The sequence below is a fragment of the Pteropus alecto genome, unplaced genomic scaffold (assembly GCF_000325575.1).
Source record: "Pteropus alecto unplaced genomic scaffold, ASM32557v1 scaffold20, whole genome shotgun sequence".
Lineage (NCBI taxonomy): Eukaryota > Metazoa > Chordata > Mammalia > Chiroptera > Pteropodidae > Pteropus > Pteropus alecto.
Window position 1 is genome coordinate 18,780,782 of NW_006436298.1, and position 23,003 is coordinate 18,803,784.

The 23,003-nt window shown below is 32.3% G+C and overlaps 1 pseudogene; it reads left to right on the forward strand.

Moving 5' to 3' along the window:
• Window positions 1-12,116: 12,116 nt before the first annotated feature.
• LOC112480651 lies at window positions 12,117-12,349 on the forward strand (annotated as a pseudogene).
• The last annotated feature ends 10,654 nt before the right edge of the window (window positions 12,350-23,003 follow it).

Here is a 23,003-nt window from a genome sequence, read left to right on the forward strand (position 1 = left end):
AATTCATTTACTAAATCCTTTCAGGTAGAGATGTTTTATGGAAAATATTTATCAGCCATTGAACAATATGTATATAAATAAAGTTATAAATATAAATATGTAAATATTTATGTATATAAAGTTATAATTTGTATTTCCTACTGATCTCCAACCATAATAAAAAATATATAATTCTTATGCCATGACGTCTCCATAATTCCTACATATATAATGCTACAGGTTTTTCCACAAACAGCCCCTCTTTTTTTTTTTTTGGTAATTTAAGTCTTTATCTGAAAAAAAAAAAAAAAACTGTAATCCTTGATCCATGACTTAAAACTATGCAGCTGCTTGTTACGCAAATTTAGAAATCCACTTTTTTTCATTAAAAGACATCTATACCTCATCAGTGAAAACATTATAAACCTAATCTTTTCATATTACAAGAAGTAATTCCATATTCCCAGAGGACAACGATTTATATCTCTAGGTGCAATAAAAGTAATATTTAAACATGTGAATTAATGGGATCAAAAGAAAGAAATCCTATGTCTATGGAGTAAATCTCAAACAAGAAAGACAGAAAGGAATGATTTTGGTTAAGTGCACTCAATACCAGTTGAAGATCGACTTGATAAAAAAAAGTTCAAGCACACCTTATATACATATAAATAGTGTGGATAAGGTCATTTTAATGACATTTTGCAAAAACGACAATGAAAGCTGTATTTCTGAAAGTGACAAAAATACCTCAGCTTGTAAACAATACCTTTACAATTTGATGACCCAAGTGCTGCTTGCAGGGCCACGTTAGAGGGGGAGTAATGGAAGTTCAGATAATATAACTATTTTAGGTATTTTCAAGAAGGTGATTCTTTGACGTTTTTTACTTCTCAATATCTCAAAATTAGAGGGCCAAATGTGGTCATAGTCTTGGAAAAGAAAGCCCGATAGATACAAGCCCCACACCCTCCAAATACTTCAATTCTTTGAGAAACAGAAAATCAAAAGAAAGGGAAAGGAAAAGGAAGAAAAAGAACCTTAATTCTTGGACTATTATCCACACAAAGCAAAATGGCACCAACAATTTAAAGCCAGGTTGTTTAAACTTCTGGGATATATTAACCTAAAATATTTATATTTTTCAAGAAAAATAACCCATTTTGCCTGGATTCTATGAGTAATTATGACAATTCTCTTTCTTTTGCCTTGTAGACACTATCAAATGAAAAAAAGAATGGTTCCTTGAGATCAGAGGGTATTCGGGAGACTTCTCATAAAGCCACTAGATGGCGTGAAAGCACTGCACTGGGCCTGCTCAGCCTCACTGCAGCGTGTAACGTCGTCTAAGGCGTTTATTCTCATGCTGAGAGCTCAGTGTTTAGTCAAGTAAGATGCATTTTCTTCCAGAGAAATCTGTGTTGCATGACACTTTTCAGGACACGAAGCGGGTATTTTGCCCTCCACATCCCCCCACCCCTTCGCCAGCACACATACACACTCAGAAAATGTCGAATTAAATTTGGAATAGTAAAAATCATTTCTGTATTTACTGGGGCTTCCTGAGAACTTTACCTTTCAGCTCTTTAGGGGATAGTCTGCTATTTGTTATGCAGCCTTCCTTAATAGGTAGTTAGAGGGAAGGAGAAGTCCCTTTAGCATTAAGCCTGTACTCAAACAACTGCAGACAAAGTTTGCATATTCTCAATCATCTCTCTCTTTTCCCTAATTTTTTTTCCATCAAAATATTCTCTTTGTCTTTCTTCATCTGATATTGTGGGGTCTCTCATTAAGGACTGTACTATGAAAAGCTGGATTTAAAACTGCTGTCAGAATGGCAGTTGTCCTCTTTTAATATTCTTTACTAGCAAAGCAAAAAGAAATGTCTTTGTTCTTGCTTTTCAAATGCAATGTTTTTGCTTCATTTAATGTTTCTGCCTGATCAATACGCACCTTCTAATCTACTCTCCAAACTTTGAGATATAGTTTTATATTGAGTGTATTTCCAGCTTCCCAATATATGCATAAGGCATATACTTCCCTGTGCCTCCACAACAGGAACAATTACCATATTCCTCCAGATATCATTACTATCTCGCTTCACAAAATGTCCATTGTAAAAGCTGTTTTGATTTTGGATAAGTGCCTTAATTTGAAATAATAGCAAAAAGGTAAAATTAGGCCTCCATGCTCAGCAGTGCATGAATGACAAATCTGTTATAGTTTGGGGTATATTTTAAAAGATTCCTTTTAAAACCTCTTATAGCAAATTTACATATGATCAAAAATTATATTACACATTGGCAAACTGAACTGCATAATTTATTTCACTTGTTACTGATATAGCTATGTTTATACTTATAACGGTTTTACAGTTGTGTTATATCATACCAGTTCAAAATCTGAAAGATTTCTAAAAGTTTTTTTTTTAGTTTTGAGCCATCCTTGAAAAAGTTTTTTTCTTTGTATGACAAGATTATCATTTTTCAAGTATCTCCTTAGAAAAAACAGAGATTTTTATGAGGACATTCAATTAAAACATTTAGAAAAATAAGGATTCAATAAAATATAATCACACCTCTTTAAAATACAAATATTGAAGACCAAATGGACAACTTGGTAAAACTTGCTTCATAGACAACATTATATCTTGATTTTACCCTCTGTAGATCCAGTTTATGGAAACATAAGTTAATTTGTCATATTAATAGATGCATAGAATGAGTCCCATGAGCTATGTTTTAATTGGTATCATTTAAAATATTCGCTTTAGGTAGAATCTCAAAAACTCCACTGTTATTATACTATGAGTTGCTATAAAATAGATAGATAAATTGATAGATATAAGATCTCTTGAAATAGGAGTTTTATGTGTATGCAATTGATTTGCTTTCTTAGGACATTCTATGTAATTTACAATTGGTCATAAAGGATATAATATAGACTAATACTTTTAGAGTGAGTGATTTTATATATAGATCTAAAAGCAATTTCTAGGAGTGTGGTTTCAACTGATTATGAATGGCCACTAAGTTTTTTTTGTGTCATCTATTTAATACCAGTAGAACATAAGGTCACTTTATACTTGAAAATCTACCTGGGAATGAATGAATGAATGTATGTATGTATGTATGTATGTATGTATGTATGTATGTATGTGTGTATGTGTATATGTACATATGCTGTAGAAACTCTGCTCAGTTCTGTTTGATCACTTGCTGAAAATAATAGCTTTTTACTAGTTTTGAGAGGAACATTGTGTCCATAATGATTTCAGTTAATTATTCCAATGGAAACAATTTTTAAAATTCTTCTTAAAAAATTTGGACTCTCATGTGAATAAATTACTAAACTATTTCCATAAAATGGAAAATGGAGACACTTCCAAGTTCTCATGTTAGAGAGGTGGAAGCAACAAACATTTTGTTTTGTTCTTTTTGTATTCATAAATTTGAAGAGTATGATGAAACTTGTAATATGAGTTTTTGCAAAAATAACCTGGGAAAAAAAGAATTTTGTAAACGCTTTTGTAACTGCACTAGGTTAAGCAGAAATGTTCACATTCAAGTTATATTTGGAGTCACACTAAGCAGACCTAACTAGTATTTGAAATGATTAGTAATTCATTATATTCTCATTTGTCAATTGATTTCCTGTAATATTAGTATTTATAAAACATAAAAAAAAATATTGATCAGAATCTCACTTAAAAAATAAAATGGATTTTTTGTTTGTTTTGGGGGATTTTTTGAGAGAGGTGTTTTCTTTTAATATTGTTTGGCTTATTTGGCCAAACAATTAATTGAATATCAAATAATTTAACAATTGAATAATAAAATAATTGAATATCACATTCATTCTGTGATCATAAATAGCACAGATTAATAGCACAGTAGTGATTACATAGAAACAAGCTTCTCTCACCTGGCAATTTTGTGTTTCATGCTTGTGGTCAAGATTCTACAAAGTCATTGTATGTCTTTAAGAAAAACTAAACAAAGACCCACTAATAATTCGGAAACTGTTAATAAAATAAATATACTTCTTTGGGAAAAAAACACACAAAATTACCCTTTTGTGATTTGGAGTATCATAAATTTGAATTACATTTTTAAAATAAAAATCTTATGTTGGGACAAATTAAGAAATCTAAAAAGAGTTTAAAGAAGGCCATAGAAAACAGTGTAGCATCTTGAGATGACTAAAACTCATATGTCTTTAGTATGCAAAATATAGAAGAAATGATTAAAAATTCACCATTAATTTGGGAAAATAATACTATTTGTTGGCTATTTCATTTATTTCCTTCACAGAAACTTAAGCAATTAAGTCAGCTAGCCTAAAAATCAAGGCACTATCTTATCAATGTATTCATCTAGTTTTCCAAGTGTTTTTACATAGTGTCTTCCCACAATGCACTGCCCTAAGCATTTAATCTGTGACCAAGGTTGAGTCCAAAGCAAGAACCACAATTTTCATCTCCCTGAACAATATCTTCAGCCTCAAAACTTTTAGTTTTTCACCAGTCAACTACCAAGGACTACATTTCCACTTCTGCTAAGTGCAATACCCAACAAATAAAGTAAAATAAAATAAAACAGAACCACAGACATTTCAATAAAATTAATGTTGGACCCCTATGATTTGATTATACTAAGAATGGTATGTTACTTTGTTCCTTGAGTGAATTCTTTACAAACCAGGTAACATTCTTCTGAAATGAATTGGAGGTGTGGGGAGGTGGGAGGGGAAGAGGAAGAGAGAGAGAGAGAAGAAGAAGAAAAAGAGAAGGAGAGAGAGAAAGAGGAGGAGAGAAAGAGGAGGGGCGAAGTTTCAGATCAACTGGAATCTAGAAATCTGAGCAGGAAATACAATAAGAGAGCCTATCCTCCTTTCAAAGATTAGCTTGAGTTAACAATAGTACACAACTTTATAAAACTCCTCTCTGCTGCTGTCTCTGTCTCTCTTTCTCTCTCACATATGGGCACATTCGCCCACATATACCCACACAGGCCTCTACCCCGAACTGAAATAAAGGGAGATGAGTGTTGCTGATCTTTAAGAATAACCATTTGCACCTGGCATTGGCAAGGGCAACAAAAAGCTGACCGCTTTTCCAAAGCTATTTTCTACATTATGCTTTATTAAAATGCCGCTGACAAGGAGCTCATGTGAAATAGAAACATATCCTTTTCCTGAAGGAGAATGTAGGTAACCAGAACCAAAACAGGCTGTTTCTCCAGTTTGACTAAAGCTCCAAATATATAAATGTGAAGTTGCAGCTAAATGGGTTCAGACAAGAAAATAGCTTGAAGCATAGAAACAAGCAATAGAAAGAAAGCATAGAATATGAACATTTAATCTGACACAATATTTAAAGTAATATATGTTTTGAAGTCACCAAGATGTTTTTTCAATCATCTTCAACAGTTCTCCAGATTTTCATGTTTTATTGAATAAATCGCATGATAGGCCAAGTATATAACCCATTAATATATTGTTGCAGATCACTTTGATAATTTTTCAGAAAGAGTGAGACGAAAATACTTGCTAACAACTTCATTAGAAATCCAATGGCTTAGGTAGAATTAGAATTCAAGGTATCAAAACCCTCACTACGCAATTTAATCCTTTAACCACTAGGCAACACTCTCTTTCAAAATTGTTAATAGAAACAACATTGCCCTTTTTGTACAGCTGTAGATGCCCTATTGATCTGTATCACATACCATTTAACACTGGATGATTTGGCTAGGAAAAGCAATGTTCACTGTTCCATGGCAAATCAGACAACAATGCTAAGATTGGCTATAGAACCAGGAAAGTAGCATAAGAGTTGGGGAAACAAACAACCACAAAGAACAAACTTCCTCGGCATGTTGTTCACAGCTATTTTTTACTCCACAAGGAAGCAACGTTGTAGAGTGCAACTGTATTAAAAGTAAGACTATTTCTGCCTAATGCAGATGTGGATCATGGGAATGGAAACCTAATAAACCAACAGCTGAAGGCCACATTATTGCCCTCTCCTCCTCCCCTTGCTCATTTAGAAAATGACATGTTTTTCTTCACAGTGTTTTCCCCCTCCTCTCTCTTTAGTGGCAGTAATGCTGAATGCTCTTGACATAATTCTTCATTCACCCCTGACAGTCATTTTTTTGAATACTATCCCAGTAATAAAACACCTGACCTTGAGTCTTTCAAATGGCCATTGGCTTGGGTTACCCCAATTAGCTAGACTCATCTGGAAGTATCCAGAGGAGTCAGGTGTCTCACTCTTCGCTAAACTCAGCATTATAAGAGAATACATTTTATCTTTTATTTTTCTAGTGAGTTTCTTTATTCTTGTATGATCAAAACATAACAAATTAACAGGTTTTAAAAATATCTACAAGTATACAGAATTCTGATACCAAATATTTCTGTCTTAGAAATCATATAGGACAACATTTCTAGTTTCCCGAGAGTTGCTTTTCAATATTTAAAGGTAATTGAAAGAATTATATGTACGAGCATCAATGAAGAGCTAATTCTATTTATATATAAGATAGCTTCATGTCTGCATGAGTTAAGGAAAATACATATGCACTCGTGTGCAGAGCACACATCTGTGAATATCTGTGTCTGAGTCAATATATTTTTGGGGTACAGACCTCCCAAATCAATAGCTCTTTATTAAAAACTCCTTAGGTGGAGAAGAAAATGTGTACCTCCAGAGATAAAAGTGTGTATCACATGTTTGTGTATTAATTAAATGTAATATTTTGCCTGAAGAATAAAGTTGAGAATTACTGTAAATAATAACTGATTGAGGTTTCTCAGAGAACTTTGGCAAAGGAATACGGACATTTTAACATAAATAAGATGTAAGAAAAATTAAAAGAGAATATTTAAATTATGTTAAAGAAAGGATCCCTTAATTTTTAAATTATATGAAGTAAAATGCATCTTTGTATATTTGATCTAACAATCTCTTTGCTCCCTTTATTTGGTATTCAATATTTATCAATAGGCAAAGGACTTAACAAGAGTGTAATTTCTCTACACAAATCTTTTAGAATTTTTGTGTGCCACATTTTATCACTGGCCACATTTTTATTATTTCTTAAAAAGGGTAAACCATAAGATTTCTTGATAGACAATACTTGAAATAGAATATGAAGTCCACATAACCGAAGGTGGACAAAAAATGCAGACTGAAACAAATACACGTGTCTTCCAAAGACTACAAGCCTCCTTTTGACATTCAATTACTGATGCAAATGAAATTAAAACTAAATTGGTTGTCACATCAAACTGATGTTAACTATGTAAATGTTTTCTGTTTATGAAACTACAGTTTAGAGTGCATAATGCTGCAAAAATGGGAACATTTTCATGTTCATGTAAAGTGAAAATTAAAAGACATGTTGTGGAATTGTTTAAAATATTTGCCGCTTACCCATGTAATATTTAAAGGACTATAAGCCATGAAAACCATAGACCTAGTATATTGAGATAAAAATACACATGTCAGTACACATGCATGCTTTTCTGGCCAGGCAGTATCCCATTACATCATTGCTTCAAATGCATTCATTCTCTTCAATATTGTTGGCTGTTTCAGGTTAACTACCAAAATCATTTGCCTGAGAAGCGAGATTTAATTGTCTTACAACTACCTCTGTGAGGTACAATAGGGATTACAAGTACCCATTGATTATACTATTGGGTAGAATAAGGGACTCTTATTCTAGCATTTCTCATTCATTTTGTCATTGCATTCTCTTTGAAAGAGACCAAATGGGTCCCAGCAGGTGAAAGCAAAGAAACCTGAAAGGCCCCCTTTGATGAATGACAATACCACAACCACCCCCTCCCCCCCATTTTTGGAGATTATAAAACCTTATTAAATCATGCCCTGTTAGATATTGATTGAGAGGGAGCTAAACTAAAACCAACAATAGCAGCATGGATCAGAGAACACTGCTTTCATCAATGGGCACTAAACACAGCTAAGCTTTCCAATCTTTCTTTGTGGGGGAGGGGGCAAAGGGGGCTTTTTTTAAACTATTTACTTTTGTTTAAACCATTATCCCAGAAAGTCATACAATTATAGGAGCTTTGTCAGTCAAGAATAGATCGTAGTTGTCTAGCACTTTATCTTTTTGATTGTAGCAGTGTATTGCACAAACAATATTATACTTGGTTAAGATTCAGGATTATTATTATGATTATTTGGGGGGGTTGCAATTCTGGGTAATTATCATAATTATTCTTGACTCTGGGTCCCCTTTGATGACAAGGCTGCTTTAAAGTAAACCACTTGGACATAACAACCCAAGATATTTGAAAAGAGGCTGCTGCCAGAATCAGAGTCGAAAACTCACCCATATTTTAAGGCTATCTTGATTATCAGGCTGTTTGCGTTCCTGGGCTGTCTTTTCTGCCATCTGTGATCACCACAGCAAACAACCCCTTATGACAATCACCTCAGATAACTTGAATATGTCTGCTTTAGAGGAGACTTCTGTAATAAGAGTCTGTGCTAATTAACTGTCAGCTTTTTTTTTCTTTTTTAAATCAGCAGAGTGTATTTCAGAAAGTAAAGACATTCTACCAAAAACTCCTAAACAAGAATTAAGCTTATGTGCTAGACTGCAACAACGTCTCCTTGTTCTCAGGCCTTACTCTGAATAAATCTGTTTGCTTTAAATACTTCTCATATGATGAAGATTTTCATTTTTCTTGACACTTGAGTACAGGTAATAACATTTGCTCCTCCCACTAGATAGCTACTTGATTCAATAACTTTACAAAGAAAAGAGAGAGAGAGATAAGAAGGAGAGAAGAAAAAAGAAAGAAAAGGAAAAAAAGAAAGGAAGAAGGAAAGGAGAGAAGGGAATGAGGGATGGAGGAAGGGAAGAAGAAAGGAAGTAAGGAGAAAGAAAATACAGGTGTAAAGCAATTTTTAGTTACATGGTTTTAAAAAAGGCGGCTGGTGTTGCTATCAGAAACAATCATAAGTAAAAGGGCAGAATGCAAAAATTATTAGTTTGATATCAAAGATGAATAATTTCTAATTCAAGAGAAATAATTATTTGTAGAAACAGCTTTATATGCCATGAAAATAACATTTAAAAAAACTTTAGCAACTATAATTGTAAAGAAACTATAGAAATCAAGGCTTACACAAAATAGAAACAGAAATTTAAATATCATATTTATCTTGGTGAATTATTTTGTACTAGATGGATAAAAATAGTCAAAACTACTTCAAAATAAAGCATTAATATTTATTTTAAAAAATAGAACAAAGAAATGAATGTAGAGATTTTTATTTTGTTGTTAAAAATTTACCTCTGAATTATGACTCTCCGAAAAATATACACAGAAAATAAAATTTTAAAGTCTGACACAATAAACATAGAAAAATAGAAAAATACGAAATTACTTAATTATATTTATAAATTGATTTTATTTTTGAATGATAAAAAATTTACTCAAAACTTTATCTTATTGTTAATCAATATTTTTCATTTATGGCTTCTCTGGGATTTATTAGTTTAAACTTTGAAGTTAGGCATTACGTTATTTTAACATTTTTAAATATTTGGCATCAGATATTATAATTAGCAAACTTTATTTTTCTAATTTTATTTCCACACCTTCCTAATACAATACTCTAAATAAAAAATTTTAAAGTATTAAGTGCCTATACTTTAAATTCAATATATCTAATTATTAGCTTAAAACATTTAAGCAGAACAGTTAACAAATAAAAAAGTTGCCAAGCTATGTATTGTATGATAGTCCTTTTTTAAAGCATGAAGATGCGCATACATTTTTATAAATGCTGGAAGCCAGTTTAAAACTTTGAATCTTCATATGTTACCTAATACAGATAATTAAATGACGAAATCTGTTGCTAATTTTATTTTCATTAGATTTGATTTTTTTCAAGTGTTACCTCTTAATTTTATACTGATTAGTTCAGTCCCTTTGCTGATTTGTGTTTCCAAAAAGAAACCTGAGAATTATTCTCTTAATATACAATAAATTTTTAATTTGGTCATCATTGGAAATTTTAGATTGCCCTTCATCTTAGGTAAGTAGCTAGAATATAAAATAACTAACCATTTAAGTTTCAATAGTTTTTTAAATGTAGTTAAAGCACATTTTGGTTTTCATTTTTTAAAATGCTGTAATTTCAACTCCTCTTTAAGTTGTCTGAGAAAACTACATTGAAACAATTCTATTTAATAATAAATGATTATAGCAAGAAAATCCTGAAATTTTTTTTCATACCCTCCCATAAGTAAGTGAGAATAATTAATAATACTTGAGGCTTAGCAAATATTCATATTGTTATGTATTAAAGGTGACTTTGCTAAATTCTTTCCCTTCCATCACATTTAAAAATTGCAAAAAAAGTGAGACGTTATTTTAGTTTTAACACTAAAATATAATAATTTGATTCTTATCACTTTTCTTAAAATTGAAAGGTAATTCTGTTTTCACTTAAATATGTGGCCTTTTGTGGTCAAATTACATATATAATCTTTTCTCTTAATATACTGTCTTTACTTTCTTATGCTCTCCAAAATCTTGCACAAACTTGGTTTTTATTTTCATGCACAATTTTAAGTATTAAACTTCCAGAGAATTCATATCAAACTTGCTTCATACAATGTTCATTTCAGCAATTCCACATATAGGGCCTAATAACTTATTAGTAACAGTAGTAATGATGACAAAGCAGCTTTAATCATAAAAAAATTATATATATGATCTCTTAGTAAGTCCTGTGATCTCTGTTTAGATTTTGAATGCTTACATTTTCATAAACACTTCCCAAGTTGTTACTTTTTTAGCAATTGTAATAATACTACAAAATGATTTCAATCACTTTGTATTAGAACTGTAATAAAAAAGAAATTAGGCACATATTTTGCTTAATTTTTTCAAACTGTTGATAACACAAAAAGCAGTCTGTTCCTCAGAATTTAACTCATGCATGATCACATATACTTTTTTGTTTCTTAAATGACTCATCTGTCAAAGTATTAAAAGTAAAGATTTTTCTCGTCTATCTTCTAAAATCCCTGCTAAAATCAATCTGCAGTATTATATTGATGTATATACAAAGTATTTCCCCCTTCTACCTTAGAAAAACATTACCTCAAACAGGTTCGTGCATCTGACATAAAAATAAAAATTGAATTTTTCAAATTGAATAGCCATGCTGAAAATACCCCAAATGCTATTAGCAGCTAGTTCACAAAATAGTTTCTGTTAGATGAAATATGACTAATTTTTCCTAGTGATAGGTGTCATATTCGCTTTATTATGTGGGTTGAGGGTAGAGCTAATTTTCATTTAAGTTGAAGTAATATTGTTACTAAGAGAAATATTAATTCAATGAAATAGATAGTGGATGTTTTAGATTGAGTTTATAATAACATTTTAACCATCTCTTTTCAGACACATCTAATTCATGATAGTGTTTATTTGTGGTAGATTTGGCGGAATGAACTTTGACAAAATATTTCAATCATCATTTCTGAAGTTGGTAAGTACCCAATACAGTACTTTCTACACATGAGAATTCTTTTTTTCAGAATCTTACAAAAAAAAATTTTCCCCTACATTCTATTTTTGAAAGATTTAAGAAAATTTAATTTCTCAGAAAAGGAGATTTTACAGTATTTTTCACATGGAACTTTGTAAAATTGCTTGACTTTGTTCCTGAAGCTTTCATGTGAAGATATTTGGATGGGCACAGCTATAATTTCCTTAAGATTCATTGGGGTGAAAATAAACCTCAGTAGGACTCTCTTTCATTTCATCAGAATATCTAAGAGATATTTGTACATAGAAGCTAAAAGCCTTCTTTTGCCCTCCCGAGGCCTTCCAGTTCATGCTCAGCGCATATTCACAAAGTACATGCGTTAATTTCTCATTCAACATAAGGAAACTAGAAACATCCTTTAAGACAAGAATGAGAAGCCAAACTCCTCTTTAGAGAGAAATTTTGGCAAGTAAAGTCAAATCTTATATTCAGTCTAAATGTTAAAGTCCCAGGTACCTATGGGTTATTTTATAAAAAAGTGAGCAACACTGTTCTTTTGTCTCTTCTTAGAAAATATGACCACCTTAGCTTTGTGCAGCGGCAGTATCATAGCCAATGAGGTTTATCCAAGGAGTGATTATTGCTAATTAAAAACAAAATATGACCACCTTGAAACAATAAGACATGTGGATGGCCTTCCTTACAGAATCGATACTCAAGTTTCATTGAAGCCAGTGGCCTCCCTCTTCACATTGCTCAAACCATTTACTAAACTCTTCTTTTGGAATTGTCTTCAAAGTGAGAAAGTTTTTTAGGAAAATATTCTTGCTTTATAGTCATACTTCATTTTTAAACCCCAAACAGATACCTATGTTCACCACACTTATTTCCATATAAGTTTCTCAAAGCCAATCTTCCTTTATTGAACAAAGATTTCCCATCATAAAAAAATGTTCAAAAGGGTAGGCAGTAGCATCTGAAGACAGTTATTAAAAGCGAACATCCAATACTGGTTTGTGCAATGGTAGCATCATCGAAATGAGTATTTAATACCTAGCAAGATGACCACTTTGAAGTATCTGATTTTGACGAATATTCAGTTATATTAATTAAAATAATCAGTCATACTGCCCTGCAGCCATATCTCAAATATCTGCCTGTCACTCCTTTATAAGATCACAATAGTCTTTTGCAGCTCCACATGAAACATGACTTGAAAACTTACACTTCATAGTCACAGTCCCTTTGGTCACATACCTCTGAGTGACAAGGCTTCTTTGTTTATATGTTCAAGAGGCAAAATTTTGGATAAATATTAACATATAGACTAATATTTAATATATTTTCAGATAGCATTAAATCGTCACACATGTGAATTTAATTGTTTATTTAAGCAAGTTTAAATTTTAAAAAATATTGGGTTCAAAAGGGCACAAATTAAGTATACAGAAATATGACATTTAGTTAATGTATCAATATATATGCACTCAAATTTAAAATTTTGTTTTTAAAGTATATGCACCAGTGCCTAAGTGTTTTGAAAAGGTTTGAAAAAAATCACCCAATGGTTTTGATAACAGTGTTTTACATGTGTTTTCTTTAAGAATTGAATATTTTTAATCATGTATGTGCCAAATTTTGAGTTTCTGACATTCTTTTATAGTCAATTTCTCTATCATTACATAGTTATGATATCTAATTTTCCCTTCTGAAAATTCTGTTACTGTCTTGTGAGTGCAGTTTTCCACAGTGTAGTAACTACATGATGCACTTGGTATATGAGAATTCCCAGTCATGCTTAGCACTGTAGGTGGACTCTAGAATCTTTGTCTGTGCATAACTCGAAATATCTTGCTATTATTAACTAGTTATTCCTGTAGAAAGATAAAAGTAAATTCAGGTTTCTCTGTCTTTCAGAGTGTTAACCTTGATGCATCTATTTAAGTTTAGAAATGTCTATGACCTCCACCTCTAAAAGAAGCCCACAGGGAAACCACAATCATCATTACCATGAGACCCTTGTATTAAATGCATAGTGGGAACTTCATCACTCTCTGATTGAGTAATGTGTTGTTTTCTATATGGCCAATTTATTTTTTCTTATATATCATATTATGTTATTAGGATTTTTAAGATTGGCTACAAGTTTCATCCAATCACTAATTTTCTCTATTGGGAGAAATAATTTTTTTTATTTGTGCTGCTCTAAAATTATTCTATTATTTTTACCACCTAATTAGTACCTAGTATTTTATTTGCATATCATAGTTTAGAATTTAGAAATTAGTCCTTCCAAGCCTTGCTTCTTAAACAATAAGCCATTTCCTCTGGAAGAAGTGGCACAGACCCAAGGTTTTTTTAGCGAGATACTCCTCCAATTTTGACTGCAAAAAACCATGCCAGCTTCTTGAGTCACTCTATGGATCTAATGCTGAATCTTTGTAAAAGCTCAGTAAAAAAATTATAAAGCTCCATTTCTGATTACTGCAATTTATAGGTTTCTGTGATACATTCAGTTTAGAAAAAGAAAGCTAGATTGTTTGAGAAAATGTTCAACATCAAAATAAGATAGATCTGGTTAACTGCTTTCTTAAAATACTAAAATAACAGGCACACTTACTTAGTGATTGAGACAAAATTTAAGAAGAAAGAGTGGGAATTTGGAGACACATTTTCCTTAGGATTTTGGAATTGCCATGAGGCAGTTATCCCGAAGCTTATAGATGTCACTTTACCCCATCCTCTCTGGTTCCTTCTGCTGGAAGTATAGAGAACAATTTCTTATGCTTCTGATAGGTCTGGTCCTTCCCCATCCCTACTTTTGGCTTCCTTTACTATTTCTCTTCTATTTGTTTGCTTGTTTGTTGTTTGTTTTCACAATAGTTTAGCAACTGCTAAGTATCACTATATTGAAGTATGGCTTGTTGTATTCTGGTATTGGGTTGGTTCTTAGAGCCATGGACTGGACTCTCTCTCTCTCTGATATTATGGCCCCCAAAGTTATTATTCCAGTACATTAAGAGATTTTTAAGCTCCAACATTTAATATCTGAGATTAGCTCCACATGGAAGGGACATCGATATTGCTTTCTTCAGAGGTTTTAGATTTTAAATTTCTGGAGGGCAGAGGTCTTTTCATTTGCTTTTTCTCTTAATTACCCCTTATGACTAGCAAAATTTGGTTTTATGTAAAGAAGGTGCTAGGGAACTTTATTGGAGGTCTTATGTGACATTAATACTTCCTCTGAAGGGAAACTTCTATAGTCTATGAGGAAATCCAATAAAAGATATCAGTCAGACATGAGATAGTTGCTTGCAGTCAACTGGTGAAAATCTCCTTTTTCACCATCAGTGTGCTTCTGAGCATATTCCTCAGACTTCCAGACGCTAAATCTTTTCTCTCTCCAGAAATAGAGTCATTTGATTCTGACCTTTGTTAGGAAGTCACTCTTGGCCTACCAGCACTGATCATCTGCCTCAGTTTGGTCAACTGACTTCTGCCTTACTTCTTTCTGGGCAACTGTCTTTGTCATTGCCCATAGCATATTTTTGTTGTTGTGATTATTATTTGTTGTTTTCCGGAACCAGACCCTTTCTTGCTCTTATTAATACCCTTTGAAGCTGGAGTCAGTCTTTGAACAATCATGAGGATTTACTTCATGCAAATGGACTGTATATATTTACAGGATCAATGCCAAGGTACAGAATTCCCTGGTAGACTTCCCCTTTTCACTTTTTGCTGGTGAAATTCTCCACCTGGCGCTTCTCTTATTAATAGAGACCTATTGCCACTTAATAGCAGATCCCCTGGGTCTGTGCCACATCCTCCAGAGGAGATGGCTTTCAGGTTTGTGTTCAGTCAGTACCCACGCCATGGACCCTGGTCCAGGTAAAGATCTGCCTCTAAGCCCAGGTCCTGCATGTCTGCTCTGTTCTGCCATCTTTATTGTTAGCCTAGGTGAATCTGCTTATATCTACATAGATGGTAAGCCTTTAGCTGCTTGTGTATTTATCAGAGCTAAACTTAAGAGGTTAGTGAACTTAGTGTTAGAAAATTATGTAAAAAAGAGTTTAGAAAATTTAGATCCCACTGCCACCCCAGTTTAGAAACAGGCAGAGTAATAGTAAGAACTTCAATGAATAACAGTCAACAGGTTTTCTTAAAATAATGATCCAGGTACCATAATCATACAGGTAGATTTGAAAATTATTCTATATCTTGACTTTATGTCTAGCCATATTAAAACAGTTCTGAATAGCACAAATTCTGTTTTGGTTTTTTTTTTTTTTTTTTTTTTTTTTTGGTCTCTATATGCCTCCATGACTGGATATATAAAATGGTTATTTTAAAGGTAGATGTAATTTTTTTTAAGAAGTGAGGCACAAAACACGTTTTTTATATGCCAGTTATTGATTATATTACTGATAATAACTTTAAGCACCTGGACATTTGAGAGCAATTTACATCAAACTGGTTCTTTTCTGGAGAAATATTTACTACCTGCATATGTAGAATGATATTTCCAGTTAATGCCTAGTTTATGTTTGGGGCATGTAGTAAGAATGAAAAAGATGTTGCTTATGAACAGCCTGTTTTTTGACAATATACAAATATTATCACCATTAGTTTGTGTTCCACTAAAATGATCAAGAGAGCCAACCTTTTTTTACTTATAATTGACAACAACATAAATGATGGACATTATTATTTGTTAGAAAATAAAATCTATTTCTGCATTTCTGTGATTCTGTTTTCTTCACGCTATGTAATGAAAGCTTCCAATTACAACACTTTTTTTATATCTTATGTTTTTCAAATAAGGTTTACATTTGACCCAATCTAGACCTTAGCAAGAAATTAGACAATGTTTGATCACAGGCTTCTAGGTAATTTTATATGGTATAGGAAACTATTATACAAAATGCCAAGATACTAAGATATTAATGGCTCAAACAATAATTTTTATTGACTAAACACTGGTAACACCCATGACTGACACCTGAACTTAAGTTTTCATCCATCACTCTTAATCTTAGACAAATTCAGGACATGTTAAGTCAGTCCCACATTAGCTTAGTGAATATTTTCCAAGATAGTAAACTAACAATGGTGTTTGTTTTGTGACCAGCAGAGTCATGCTTACATAATTACATCTCTCCAGATAGTTTTAAACAGAAAACCTCTAGTGAAGAAAAGAGACAAGCTGCCAGTGTCCATCTGCTTTGGTTCCCAGCTCATTTATTTTTATTGATTTTACATTTTGGCCAATTAATGTGTTTGGTTTATAATGTTCTCTTTCTTATTTAAGAGGATGCCTGTACCTATTGTAGTTTCTCTGGCACTCACATTCTAAATGACAGCAGCTGGTGGGGGATCACCACAGCAACTCACTAATTCCAAGAATCGTCATGATGTGTTGAGTGCTTCTTGTAGTTTCTAGCCAGTTTACCCTTTCCTCCAGAGGGGCGAAAAACAGATTCCCTTGAATTTCTGATATACCAAAATAAGAAATTAAAAAAAAAAAAAAAAAAAAAAGCTTCTAGGTTCATGCTGTGATTTAAGAAAAGGAAATAGTTCCCTCAGGAAAATTACATACTAGTATGTTTTTGCATTGCATGTTAGGAAACAAATAGGCTAAATTTTTTTCAAAGAGGCAAAGGGGAGAGTAAAGGAATACGGCTATAGTTTCTATTCTCTAGTCCTTTTATAGAGAAAAGAACTGTGTACAGTTTTGCAAAAGATGACATATATTTATATCTTGGTTCTCAGTGACAATAACAGCCACACTTCTAGTTTTTACATTTAATTTATGTATTTATGTCCAAAAATCTTTTTTGAAAATCAGTTAGTAAATAAATCTCAGAATAATTTATTAATTTGTCATAAGCTGTGGAGCATAGTCTTCAAATTTGGGCATTTGAATTCATTTTAGAAAAATTTTGGAAAATACTGTTATCAAATGCAGCGATTTAATCAGGTGTTTTAAAGGGTTAATTGTGTACAGAAAAAAAAAAGTCTTCTACTTTATATTTTTTTATCAGTCATTAACATAGCTGCCATGCTGTGATTTTCTCCTTTATGACTTTCTTTAAATAGATGTACCAAAAGAAATGTTATATGAGTCAGTCAGTCTAAAGCCTTCTTGCTTGTTCCATAATTAAATAATGCCATTCTTAAAGAGAGAAAAATATCTATTTTAGGAATTTGTTCTTAAGAAGAAAAAAAAAAACTATTTCATTTGAACAAAATACAATCAATGCAAAAAATGGCAGTTTGAGAATTCATTATAAGGATGATTTTCTCAATTTTTCTTTTAATTTTCTTAGTGTAAAACTGGTTTTCATTGATTTACTTTAAAATCCTGATTAAAATGTAACCTGTTTTATTTTCCTAATCTCTAAATAAAGATAATACCTATCAGACTATTTTGAGAACAAAATGTTAATGATGTTAAATTATTTTAATTAAACTCAAGAGGCTCTCTGAAATAAGGATATTCAAATAACAATTGTTCTGTATTCCAGATCAAGCTTTTGTGCTGCCTTTCAATTATTTGGGTTATTTTTTATAAAAATTAAGAGTTCATGATGATTTATTGGATGCACAGAACAAATTTATTAGTTATTTAATGTAATAGAAATGTCTGAATAGTATTAAACTTTTAGGAGAGTGACTTGAAATGTTTTCATTCTATGTATATCTTAAAAGTTTACTTGAAAACAAATATTTGCAACTGTTTTTAAGTGAGACAAAACACAAGAAAAAAAATAGAAGGCAATATTTTAATGGGAAAAGTTAAGTAACCCTTATTCACGTGGCAGTTACAGATTTGTCCTGATATTTCTTGTCTCATATTCAAACCTGTCTTTTCAAACTTACCATTACCTAACCAGACTTTCCTCTCTTAGATCATACACATGAACAGTTATTCAGGAGTTATTCTGTGTTGATACCTTCACCATTTAGTGAAGGATTAAGCTGAGATTTAAAAAAAAAGAGCTATAATAATCCCCATAATTAAAAAATCAGACTCCATCTGCTCATCAACCTTGACTGTGTCATCTAAAGAGCACAAGCAACTCCTCACCTCCACATCCCCATCTGGGCTCAATTTCTTGACTCTTTTGGGATGTTACAAGAAAAGAATACAAAGGTGGGAGTTTTAAAGAGAAAATGAGAAGATGGAGTAGGGAATCAAGGCAAAAGATGTGAGGTTGTCTCTTGAGTAGTTCTTACCCACTTGAAGTGTGGGGAACAGAATTAGACAACCAAAAGAAGAATTAAAAGATGTCTATATTGCAGCTACAGAGAACATCAGGGCTTAGAGTCACATATCATGGTTTCTAATTCCGAGTTTACCACTCTAGCTCTGTGGTCTCAAACAAATTATTTAATCTCATTTGTAAAATGATAGGGGCAATAATATTCCTGCCTCAGAGAGCTGTGAGGGTTAAATGAGATAATGTTTATAAAGCACCTGTTAGAGCACAATTAGTAAATACTACTATCATTATTGTATTTTCACTCATTAAGCATTTGACTGATCACAAAACAATAAATCTAAAATTTTTATTTCCCTCAAGAGCCTAAATTACCACAGGAGAGTCTTACTCCAAAAGTAAAAATCCATTTTTGTCATGTTTTAACGGTGACACCATCTCAAAAGGCCACAACAAACCAAGCCAGACATATTGCTAGGGACAAGGTAAGTCTTTCAAGCTAAGGTAACAGTGATAACCATCTGCTGACAAGCATTCTTAACCTTAGGTTCAGGGACACATACCTAGAGCTTAAAGAACTTTATAATTTTCTTGGAGAGAGGTGTTTAAGCTTTTAATAAATTTCCAATGATGTCCAGAACATTAAAAAAGATGCCTCCCACATTTGCTTCAGATGAATTAAAAAAAGAAATTAGCTATATTACCATAGCCAGTAGTCAGGCATAAATACCAATTGGTACATGCAACAGGGCTTCTCTGGCCACAGGCCAGGTACCCACATTGATTCTGGAAACCCTAGATTCCTACTAGGCAGGTGAGTACAGGTGATCTGCTCTGGTCTGAATAGGACAGATCTTAGAATATTTATATTTCCCTCAAATAACCCTTTTCATCCAAAGAATTGAAATTGTTCTCCCTAGCCTTTCATGTTCAAACTTCTCTTAGGTCTCCGCAGATGGATTATCATCTCCAGGCCCAGAAGGGCTTTTCATAAGTTCCCCTGATGAAAGAGTTTTGGCCACCATATTGTGGATACTTGCCTAGGATTGGTCTATGTAGGCCTCAGGTAAAATCCACATCCTCCATCTGTGAAAACTTTATAGCCATTGGGAATTGTCAGTCCCACCACAGACACATAGTAGTATAAGGCATGCTATCCAGATGCATGATTTGACCATTTTAAGAAGCAGCTTGTCTGTCTGTCTGTCTGTCTGTCTGTCCACCTACCTACCTATGTACCTACCTACCTATGTACCTAACTATCTACATATCTATGTATCTATCTATGTATCTATGTATCTATCATCTATCTATCTATCTATCTATCTATCTATCTATCTATCTATCTATCTATCTATCTATCTATCCTGACATTGGTTAACGAAATCCAGTAAGTTTTAGGTGTACAATTTAACGGCAACGCATATATATATATATATTGCATCGTATGTTCACATCCCATATTTAGATTTTCTTCTGTCACCACATATTTGACCTCTTGTACCCCATCTAACTTCCCCCTTCCCTCCTCCCCCTCCCTCTTCCTCTTTGGTAACCACTAGTCTATTGTCCATGTCTATGAGTCTCTGTCCTGTTTGTTTGTTGCAGCTAGTATAATTTAATATGTAATTATTACTTGAGATTCAGAGAAGAATTTCCTTATTTGTTACCTGGTTTTTCATCCTGCAACAATTGTCTATAACAGTTTTCCAAATATTTCATTCTAAAGTAAAAGTTAGTCATGTCTAAATTATTTTGAAATTATTTGCAAAAAGTGCCTCAAAATTTCTATTTTGTAAGTTATTTAATATGCAGGAATCCGTAGAATCTTTGGTACAATCTCTTCAAAGCTACCTTTTCCTCTTAAAATAAGGATATTCCTTTTTAAAAAATTTTTCTTTTTTAAAAAATCTGAAAAGAAATTAAACTTTCAGATGGCCCAAATTGAATCAAGTACTATAACCCAAAAGATTTAAATAAATTCTGAATTTAACAAAATTTATTTTTACTGTTATCAATGAGGAATGCAAATTGCAACAAAAAACTCACTGCTGAGAGTAATTAAATTATTTTCTTAAATAAATTTTGTTATAACTCATGTGTTTTTTTTCTGGTAACAAGTTATATAAGTATTGATTCAAATATATTTTTATGCTTTAATATAAGATATAAGTTATTACTATTACATATTTGTGTGGATAATTCCTATAACAAACAATATATAAATATACATAAGAGCATTGTTTTGAATATGTATAATGTTAAAATACAAGAGAATTTCATTAAATCATAGGAGAAATATGTACAACAAAGCATATGACATGAGGAAACTATTTCTTGAGCTCCCGTTTATATATTAAAAATATAAATGAGAGCTAGAGTTAAACTATATCAATCTCGGTTGCATTCACCACCTCTATGACCACAACCTCATCCCTAGTTCTCAATTTAGCTTTACTGACCTGAACTCAGATATACTGTCTGAAACTGGGACATTTTTTCACTGAGTGAGTGGTTTGTGAGATGTATAATTTATTATGACCAGGTGCATTTTGAAATCTGGACTCTTCAAAGAAATGAAAAATTTCAGTTAATTTTCTTCTATACTTTTTATTATTAATAGTGCTTGACACAATAAAAACTATACTCCACTTTCACGTTATTTTCCCTAGCAAGTCTTCAGCCCCTACTGTTTGGTCTGTTCTGTCAGTTAATTAAACACATAAACCTGTGAGGAAGCTACTGTTAAATCCACCCTGCTTACGAAGATGATTTCTCAAAAGGGCTGATGTCAAATGTGTTTGAGGTGCACAGTGTAACCTCCTTAGGAAGAAAAATGTATCTACTCACAAGCTGCCATCATGATGGCTTCAAACTGGACACTGGTATTTAATCACTTACCACAAATATTTGTGGAAAAAAACTTGGACTTTACAAAATAGGTTAGATGATTCACTAAAATACTGTATCTCCAAAAGATGTGTGCATAATATTTTTAAAGTAGTAGTGAAATTGAAGCAGAAAATAGATATACATACAAATCATTTCTTTACTCTAAAAATATTTGTTTTTCATGTCTTTCCAAACAATGGATGTGGTTAGTTTTATGTCCTAACTTTATTAACAATGTTCTTTGTGTCTATGCTGTTTAAATCAATCTACCTGTTTTTAGGTACAATAAAGTATAAATAGTATGTGCAGAAACATTTATTGCCTATGATAAATACAATTAATTAGACGTAACACATAGAATTTTTTTGCATGCTATTAATCACTTTCGATTTCAACAAGTGGTACTACACACACCTTAGTAAACTAAATGCTTTTTGACTCATCCTTGCCAAATAATTGAATAAAGAGAAGAGCTAGGTAAATGGCATAGAAAAAGATATCTAATATCACTCATATCGAAATGAAAGTTGTTTTGAAAGTGAAACATGATTTCAGTTTTTGTAGCTAATTTTGTAGCAATCATTTTCTCACTTTTTTCAGTAAACTGCTTTCCCCCTGTAATCTACACACATACACAATCTACAATGTAAGTGCCCTTGTGGTGCCTCAGTTCTGACATGATTTTTTCTTTTAATTATCTAGGTTCATTTTTAGGCATAGAACAATTGATTCTACATGTCATTATGTCATTAACCAAAGCACATTTATTTGCATGTAGTATTATACAATATCATGAATTTGGGAGGTGCCTGGGGGGGTTAATTACTAGTAGGTAAAATTACTCTTGTTAATTCTAATAACATCTATCATTGAACATTATAAGTGTACAGTATGGGTTTTGGGTCCTTGGGCATCAGACATCAGATCTATGCTTTTTTTCACAATAACTTTTTTTTTTTTTTTACTAAATCATACATCTTGAATATGCTTAAAGGAAGGTTAGAAAGCTTTCAGATCTGGGGCAAAGAGTGAATCTTTCATCTGTTTGTATTGAATATAGTTAAGATTCTGTTAATGAATTTTAAGATTTGAGTTTCCTTTTTCAATTTCTTGGACATTTGGAAGATGTATTATTTTTTTCTACTGACATTCCCATCATGTCTAATGCAAAGTAGTGAACTACACCGTCTAAGATCTCAATACATTGTGGAGGAGTGGTTATTAATGAAAGAAATCACTCCCCAGACATCCATATTATAGGACAATCATAAAGAAATAAGGAAGAGCTCCTCATTTGTAATATATTTTAGTGTTAAGCAGTTTTACCTTCGGACTTGATCTGATCATGGGATTTTCCCGCT